Consider the following 7,949-nt stretch of genomic DNA (forward strand, 5'->3'; position numbering starts at 1 on the left):
CTAACCCTAACCCTAACCATAACCCTAACGCAAGCTCAGAGAGACTCATGGCTGGTGCCGTTGGAAAGCCCATTGTGGAATTAGTGGGGGAGCATGTGGGTCTCATGACTCTGCGACCACCACAGACAAAGTTATTGGGACAAATACAACTGCACCCCCCCCTCCATATCACTGTAGCTCGCTGACGCTAGCTCGTAGAGACATGGGGCTGGCACCGTTGGAAAGCCCATCGTAGAATTAGTGGGGGAGCATGTGGGTCTCGTGACTCTGCGACCACCACAGACAAAGCTATTCGCCAAAAACCAAGTGCACCCCCTGGCACTTCTGGCTAAAACCCTCTATCATAGACATAGACATAGACAAACCTCAGCCAGAGTGAATTCTTGCTAAGGCCGCACCCATATATGAGGCCCAGAGAGCATACAGAGTATATCTCAGCAACGCAAGCTCAGAGAGACTCGTGGCTGGTGCCGTTGGAAAGCCCATTGTAGAATTAGTGGGGGAGCATGTGGGTCTCATGACTCTTTGACCACCACGGACAAAGCTATTCCCCAAAAACCAAGTGCACCCCCCTGGCACTTCTGGCTAAAACCCTCTATCCCTAACCCTAACCATAACCCTAACGCAAGCTCAGAGAGACTCGGGGCTGGCGCCGTTGGAAAGCCCATCGTGGAATTAGTGGGGGAGCATGTGGGTCTCATGACTCTGCGACCACCACAGACAAAGCTATTCGCCAAAAACCAAGTGCACCCCCTGGCACTTCTGGCTAAAACCCTCTAACCCTAACCCTAAGAGTTACTTAAAAAAAAAAAAAAAAAAAAAAAAAAAAAAAAAAAAAAAGGATCAAAGCAGCAAAATAAATTGCTATGTTACTACTAACATGAGTACAAAATCTGCTATTTGTATTGAGAAAATTAAAATTTAAGTTAAAAGAATAGTTGTACATTGAATGTCTTCTCAAATCTTTATTTTTTTTATGTGATGTTTTATATTCTTAAAGTTTTTAGGTTTACTTTAAATTTAAAGATTTAAGGTTTTAAAAGGAACAAGTTTTATGTTTTTAGTTGTAAAGTTTTAGGCTTTACCTTTTTTGTTCAGATAAATACGTTTTACAGTTGTTGGCTTAAATTTCAGGTTTAAAGTTTCTGTTAAGCTTTAGAAGGGAATCTTTCTGGACCATTAGCAACATTACCAGTTCCTCATGAAACTTTAAAGAAGGGTTAGGGTTAGGGTTATGCTTGATAATTTAAACCACTCATCTAGAACAAATAACTTATGAGCAGGCCATTATCAAACAGCTGAGGAGTAACAAGAGACTAAACAGAGTTACTTTCAATGTTAAATGGAAATATTGAAAATAATAAATGCTCTTCAAGTTAATTAAGGTTATCTCAACTATAACCTAAATAAGAGAAAATGTAGAACCATCAGTTATGTTCAGTGCACATCAAACAGCACATTTATCATCAGGAGCAGCTGAACATTCAAATTCATTTATCACAGATGAAGGTCAACAAAGACAAAACTAACCAGCTGTCTCAAACCAATCTCAGATGGACAGAGTTTCCCCAGAAATCATCACAGAAACCCCCGACTGTCAAGATACCTGACTTCATGTAGCCATTTAGGCTATTTACTTGACCCTGAACCCCCCACAGACACAGAGACAGACAAAGAGACAAACGGTCTGTGTTGACTGTCATAAAACAGAGGTAGCATCCCTCACATTCCTCTCTCTGCATTAACCCTGGTTTGGCTGCACAACAAACAATCCCACCTAACTGTCTCCAGGAGTCATTTCTCTTCAGGTGGCCTTACAACATTGACTGCTGCTGGTAGATCTGTAAAAGGATCCATTAACTGATTCAGCATTACTGTACGTGTTTTGGTAAGATGAAGCAACAGACCACTGACAAAGCAACAACCTGAAATGTTTGAACCTGATTCACCCAAATGTTTCAAACAGACTCATCAACACAATGTTTACAAGTCTACAAGTCTCTGTCTACACATCTGACTTCTGGGGTGACTGAACAGCTCATCTACAGAAGTAGTTCAGAGACACTGTAACCCAGCAATGTCAGAGTCCGATCTTAAGTTCTGTGTGTGGACATGTCCTGACTGAATCACCAACGCTTGGAGTGATTTTAAAGCTACAGTTTGATCTACGTCACCAAATCTGTCCCTAAAACACTAAGATCATAACAGCATACCATAGTCAGCTGATTCACAACACCAGATGGATCCTTGTCTGGTTTTGGAAACTGCACAACTATGGCACACAACTCAGTAGAGTCCATAATCTGTACATGGACTAGTAGAATTAGGGTTTTTCCTTTTTCTCTAAGAACTGAATGACTGTTCTGACAGCGTGGACTTCCTCTCACACAGAGAAGAAGGGGAAGGAGAAAAGCCTTGCCTTCTTATGGTACGAGTCGACTCATTTGACCTCATTCTCTGTCATGTTAACAAGTCCTGGTTCATTGAATCCTGGTTCTGATTCACCACATTAGAAAAATGTGCAAAGGTTTGGTCCAAATATCACTGATTCTGTCAGAACCTAAGATCTGAATCTGACATTACCAGGTTACTGTGTCTCTGAACTACTTCTTCAGATGTCCTGTCGACCACATCAAAGGCTAAATGTGTCAACAGTAACTTGTTGACTTGTGGACAGAGTGAAGACGTGTCTGTTGAAGCACTTGGACAAATCAAAGTAAAAACATCTCAAGTCATCTGCTTTTGTCAATGGTCTACAACCAAATCTCACCAAACACATCCAAACGTGGAATCAGGAAACAGCTCCTTTGCATATGTGTCAACAGCAGCAGTCAATGTTGAAAGGAAACCTGGAGAGAAAATGAGACCTGAGGACAATGCTGCCAACTCTCTGGACTGATTGATCTATGGTGAGAAAACAGGGCTGATCTTTTTGAGGCTTTATAATGAATTTAGAATCTCACATCAAGTTAATTTATCCTGCAACAGAAACTATGTTGCACAAATCAAAGCAAACACCACATTTATCAACCAGGAGCAATGACAAATGGCAGCTACCTTTAGATTAAAAGCTTTTACCAAATATGAATGATAACTGATGTGATCTGGGCATTACCTAACTTTCAGAGCACAACGTGAACAAGGAGAAAAACTACTTTAATAATCTGATGGGCTGAATATGAATGTTAGCTGGTACATAGAGCTAAAGCCTTGAACACAGAAACACAACATTGAACTTGGATGGATAATCAGGGAACAATGAAAACCCACAGCACAAATAAAAACACTGCCAGTTTCTTTAGTTTGTTACTGTAAAACACTTTTTCACTTATTAGTAGTAAACCCATTAAGAAAGAAACTGTTTGTAGCCACAGATAAAGATGAAACAAACAGAGGCAGACAGGTGTTGCTGTGAGTGATGGCAGCCAGAAAAAAGATGGATAAACAAGAGATGGAGAAAGATGAGTTCAGGCTTTGTTACAGCAAAAACACCTTCAATACACAACTGACCACAGACTGATGAGACTGACTGTTAATACAACCTTCATTTACACCACATCACTAAAACATTCCTGTCATCATTAGCTGCAGCTCCCTCAAATCGTTTACACTGGATCTCCTCCCTGTCTCACATGAACAGGGAACAAACTTGGTCATGTTGGATGAACGAGGAAATGGGTAGATCCAATCATTCTGCAGTCTCTAAATAACCTTACTATCCAAACAACAAAATATCACTAAATATTCTGATTGTGTTAAAGACATCCTCCAACACAATTCAACAACACAAGTCATGACACGCGGCCATGATAAGACTCATTCAATACACAACAGACAGATGTGTGAGAGATTCACAGCAGCCATGACACAACACAGAATAAAAAGTAAAAAATGAGACTTACTAGTTCGTAGATCTGCCTGGAAGACAAAAGAAAAGAAACATGTCTGAATAAAGTCGCTGACAGTTTGATCATTTCCTGACCTTCACTCTGGGGTGTGGTTTTGTAGATATAATACATAAAGACTGTTCTCGTTTAATTCTTTGAACTTCAATTTAAACATGGAAACTTGATAAAAACAGAACATTATATGCTGTGAAAAAACAGCCTGACAGGAACCAACACACCTGACAGCAATGACATCAATGCTAATGCTAAGCTAACTCATGGCTAACTCAGCTCCTTTACAGGCATCACTCACCAAGTTTTACAGGACCAGGTTCTCCAGGAAGTCTTTTCCTCTTTTCCCTTTTTCCCCTTTTTTTTGGGGGGGGGGGGGGGGGGGGGGAGAGAGAGACCATCAGGCGCAAAATTGAATGAGAATCCACACTGAGTTTGTCTGAGAACAGACTCATTAAATCCAGGTTGTGTCCTGACATCAGTCTGCTCCTCCATTTGTTAGTTTGTGTTTTAATGAAAACTTATTTCCTCCTCTGAAACTCACACAGTAACCAGCAGCTCCCAGTAAAATCACTGTTTGTCAGTGGAGTCTGGTAGCGATATATAGAGATATTTGACGTTAAACTTGTTAATAAAAAGCTCTGTCTCTGTAGGAATCCTGTCCATGATGTTGAAGAACAGTCTGAGTGTCAGAGACACAAACAGCTTTAGTGGACGGATACTCAGGTGGATGAAATAACAGCAGCTGTTACCTGCAGAGGCCTCTCTCTTACATGTTTGACCATCTCAGCAGTTTTCCAGTTTACTGATCAATAACGTGATTGAATTCATTAACCACCACACCCTTGTCACTTTTATATTCACTTTAGACAAACGCATCAGTTTAGATTCTGTGGCTCCTCAACTCTGACTTTAACCACACTGAGCAGCTTGAAACGCTCTTTGACTTAAATTGAGTGAAAATGACTTTCCCGCGCGTTTCCTCCTGAATTGAATCCAGTCTGAACTAATGAGTGTTTCCAGCTCAGTGAGTTAATCCTGTGTGTAACCGACCACATACTCCGACTGTTCCTCTGTTAAATTTTGTCAACCTGAATTTAAACAACACGACATTACAACCACACCGCAGCACAGATACACACCTGACTCTAAACAAGCACAACGAGCCCGACACGCGCCCACACACCTGACGGCAGCGCCATGATCTAGCTGATAGACATCACTCATTTGTCCAGGTGTGTTTCCAGCTCCTTCTGTTGTTGGACCGATCGTCCCGGTGTCTCTGAACCAGTTTCTCTATTCAGACCCGCCATCACGCAACCTGCACTGACCGTTAAGCGCGCAAAGGTGTGCAATTTACGGCGTCTGATGTCACTCTTAAAGCTGGAGTGCGCATGCGGTGATGCATTCAAGGACCACGGAGGGTCGGAAAAACCAAAACTTTCCTCTAACAGAAATATTTGGTGAAACTCAGAGAGAATCAGATTTATTTACTTCAAAATTTTCTCAGATGTGTATTTTCTGTAAACAGCTTTGTAAACTGACTCTAACCTTTCCTCCTCATTGGTTGTCCTTTCATAGACTCACTGATCTGAGTGTAAAATAATATTCTTCTCCAGTTTGTCTTTTAGATTTCTGGTACAGAAACTCGGTGCTTTTCCTGTGTTTATAGAACTGGAACTTTTTCTGCAGGCTCAGTCCTGGGTTCTTAACAGGTTCACAATAAATCACATTATCCCTCACTGTCTCATTGATATTAATGTCTGGATGTTGTCAGGTTCTGCTTTCTGGACCAAATCACATCTTTTACATTTTTCAACAGAACCCAGTTTACTCAACTTCTACATCAAACATGGTTTCCAGAAACCCAGCTGACATTTTGATTCCCAGTTCAGAAACACCAAACACTACAGATGAACAGGATAAAAACTTTAACATATATCACCATGAAATGTCCCCACCTGATTACTGACATTAAGACAATTATTTTTTATATTTCAAGTTTTCTGAAATTTCATGTTTACATATGTTAATTGAGTATTATCTAATTAAACAAGCACTAATTTATATAAAGAAATGAGAACATTAAAAAGGCAGGTTTAAACTTCTTGTTTCATTTTGTTGACAGAGCCAGAAGTTTTTACAGAGGATTTTTAATCTCTTTTATGACTTTATAAATCAGAGCAACAGCCATAAAACAATTAATTTTCATCATACAGGAATAAAAAGTTGTATAAATCACGCTGTGAATAAAATATGAACAAACCCCTCAGTATACGCCTTCAGAATAAGTAAGAATACAACCTGAAATTTTGATGTATATAAGAACTCAAGTGGAAATCAGTCTGCTGTGTCTCATCTCATCATTCAGCAGCTTGAACATATCAACATACATAAACTTTACCTGAACAATCTTTATGATATTATAAGGTTTACTCTCTAAAGTGCCTTGAGATAATGTATGGTATTATTCACTGTTATTTAAATAAAATTGAATTGAAAAATTGTTCACACTCATTTCAAATTAATTTTATTTCTGATAAAAAACACAGATGTGACAGTAAATAATTCATGACAAATTAACGTACACTCTGTATTTGAGTTTGTAAGACAGACAGTCTTTGCTGAGGAACACTGAAGATACGATCTATAATCCATAATAACACACTCAGCTAATGGAAAGGATTTCAGCAGTAGTTTTATCAGTTATGACTAACACCCAACAACATGTTCAGTCCACGTGCAACCAAAAGATGCAGCTTGTACAGTCCTGTACTATTGTCTGGTAAAGTAGAGAAGAGGAAACTAATGATCTGTTCATTTCACTGTTTTTACCAGTGAAATTAAACCAAACAGCCTCAACACACATCTGATAGAAGTGACCCTGCAGACATATGAGCTGAGAGGGAGAGTCCATCTCTATAACGTGCCTCGGTCCATCACCATGACCCTGACAACACAGAGAGAAAAAAGACCAGTCAGACAAGTCAGAAAGACAAGTCAGAAGTCTGTCTCCACAGAGAATTGTGACAGAGAAAAATAAACTTTGATGGAGCTCAGTAAAAACATCTGCTATCCTAAGAATGACTTACTGTATAAACTCGGGGATCAGTTCCCTTTAAATCCACAAAGTCCCTCGTGGATTTTTACAGTGCTGAACTCACCTGCTGCAGGTATTTCATGAGACATCAACTTTAGATTGTGAATAGTCTAATGACAGAACATTTCTGTTGATAGTTCTGCCTGACACTAGATTACTGATAAGACTCTACTGTTAATATCATCCTATATAGTCCTGCATAGACCTCAATATGCAGGAAATGAAATCTACACACATCTGACAACAAGAAAAAGGAATAAATTCAAGTGAAGACTGGACATAAATAACTGACCCTAAACAATGACATGACAGCTGCAGGTGTGATCCTGCTGACAGCACAGGTGCTACCTGCTGTAGTCCATGATGGTGTTGAGGCGGTGCGCAATGGTGAGGACTGTACAATCATCAAACTGAGTACGAATGGTGGACTGGATCAGCTGGTCTGTCTCCAAGTCAACAGCTGCTGTGGCTTCATCCAGAACCAAGATCCTGGTCTTCCTCAGCAGAGCTCTGGCCAAACACAGCAGCTGTCGCTGACCGAGACTACAGAAAACACATCGGAGCTTCATGACTTCTGATCTCTAACTCTTAACCTGAAGCAGCTCCTACAACATGTTCTCCACAAAGTTTCATCCATCCATTATCCGGTCACAGGGGATTGGAGCAAATATTATGTTTCATGGTATGATCAATATATCTGCTCAGCAATCATAATGACATCTGATCCACCCTAACCCTAACCCATGATCAGCCTCCTGCACAGCAAAATCAAGATTTTCAGTGTTAGAGTTGAAAGTAAAAATATAGAGTAATTTCAATTCTTGTTAAATTCTAATTCAACTACAAGATAGCTAATCCTCAGACAGTGTCAGTGTTGATACAGACAGTTAAATGACATACTCTGCTAACAACTCTACAGAGTTGATTTCACTAGATAGCCATTGTTATTG

The 7,949-nt window shown here is 40.0% G+C and overlaps 1 pseudogene; it reads right to left on the minus strand.

Annotated features, from left to right (window-relative positions):
- Positions 1-6,734: 6,734 nt before the first annotated feature.
- LOC108874598 (ATP-binding cassette sub-family C member 3-like) lies at positions 6,735-7,622 on the minus strand (annotated as a pseudogene).
- Positions 7,623-7,949: the final 327 nt, after the last annotated feature.

This window comes from Lates calcarifer, unplaced genomic scaffold (genome assembly GCF_001640805.2).
Source record: "Lates calcarifer isolate ASB-BC8 unplaced genomic scaffold, TLL_Latcal_v3 _unitig_5488_quiver_3503, whole genome shotgun sequence".
Taxonomy (NCBI): Eukaryota; Metazoa; Chordata; class Actinopteri; family Centropomidae; genus Lates; species Lates calcarifer.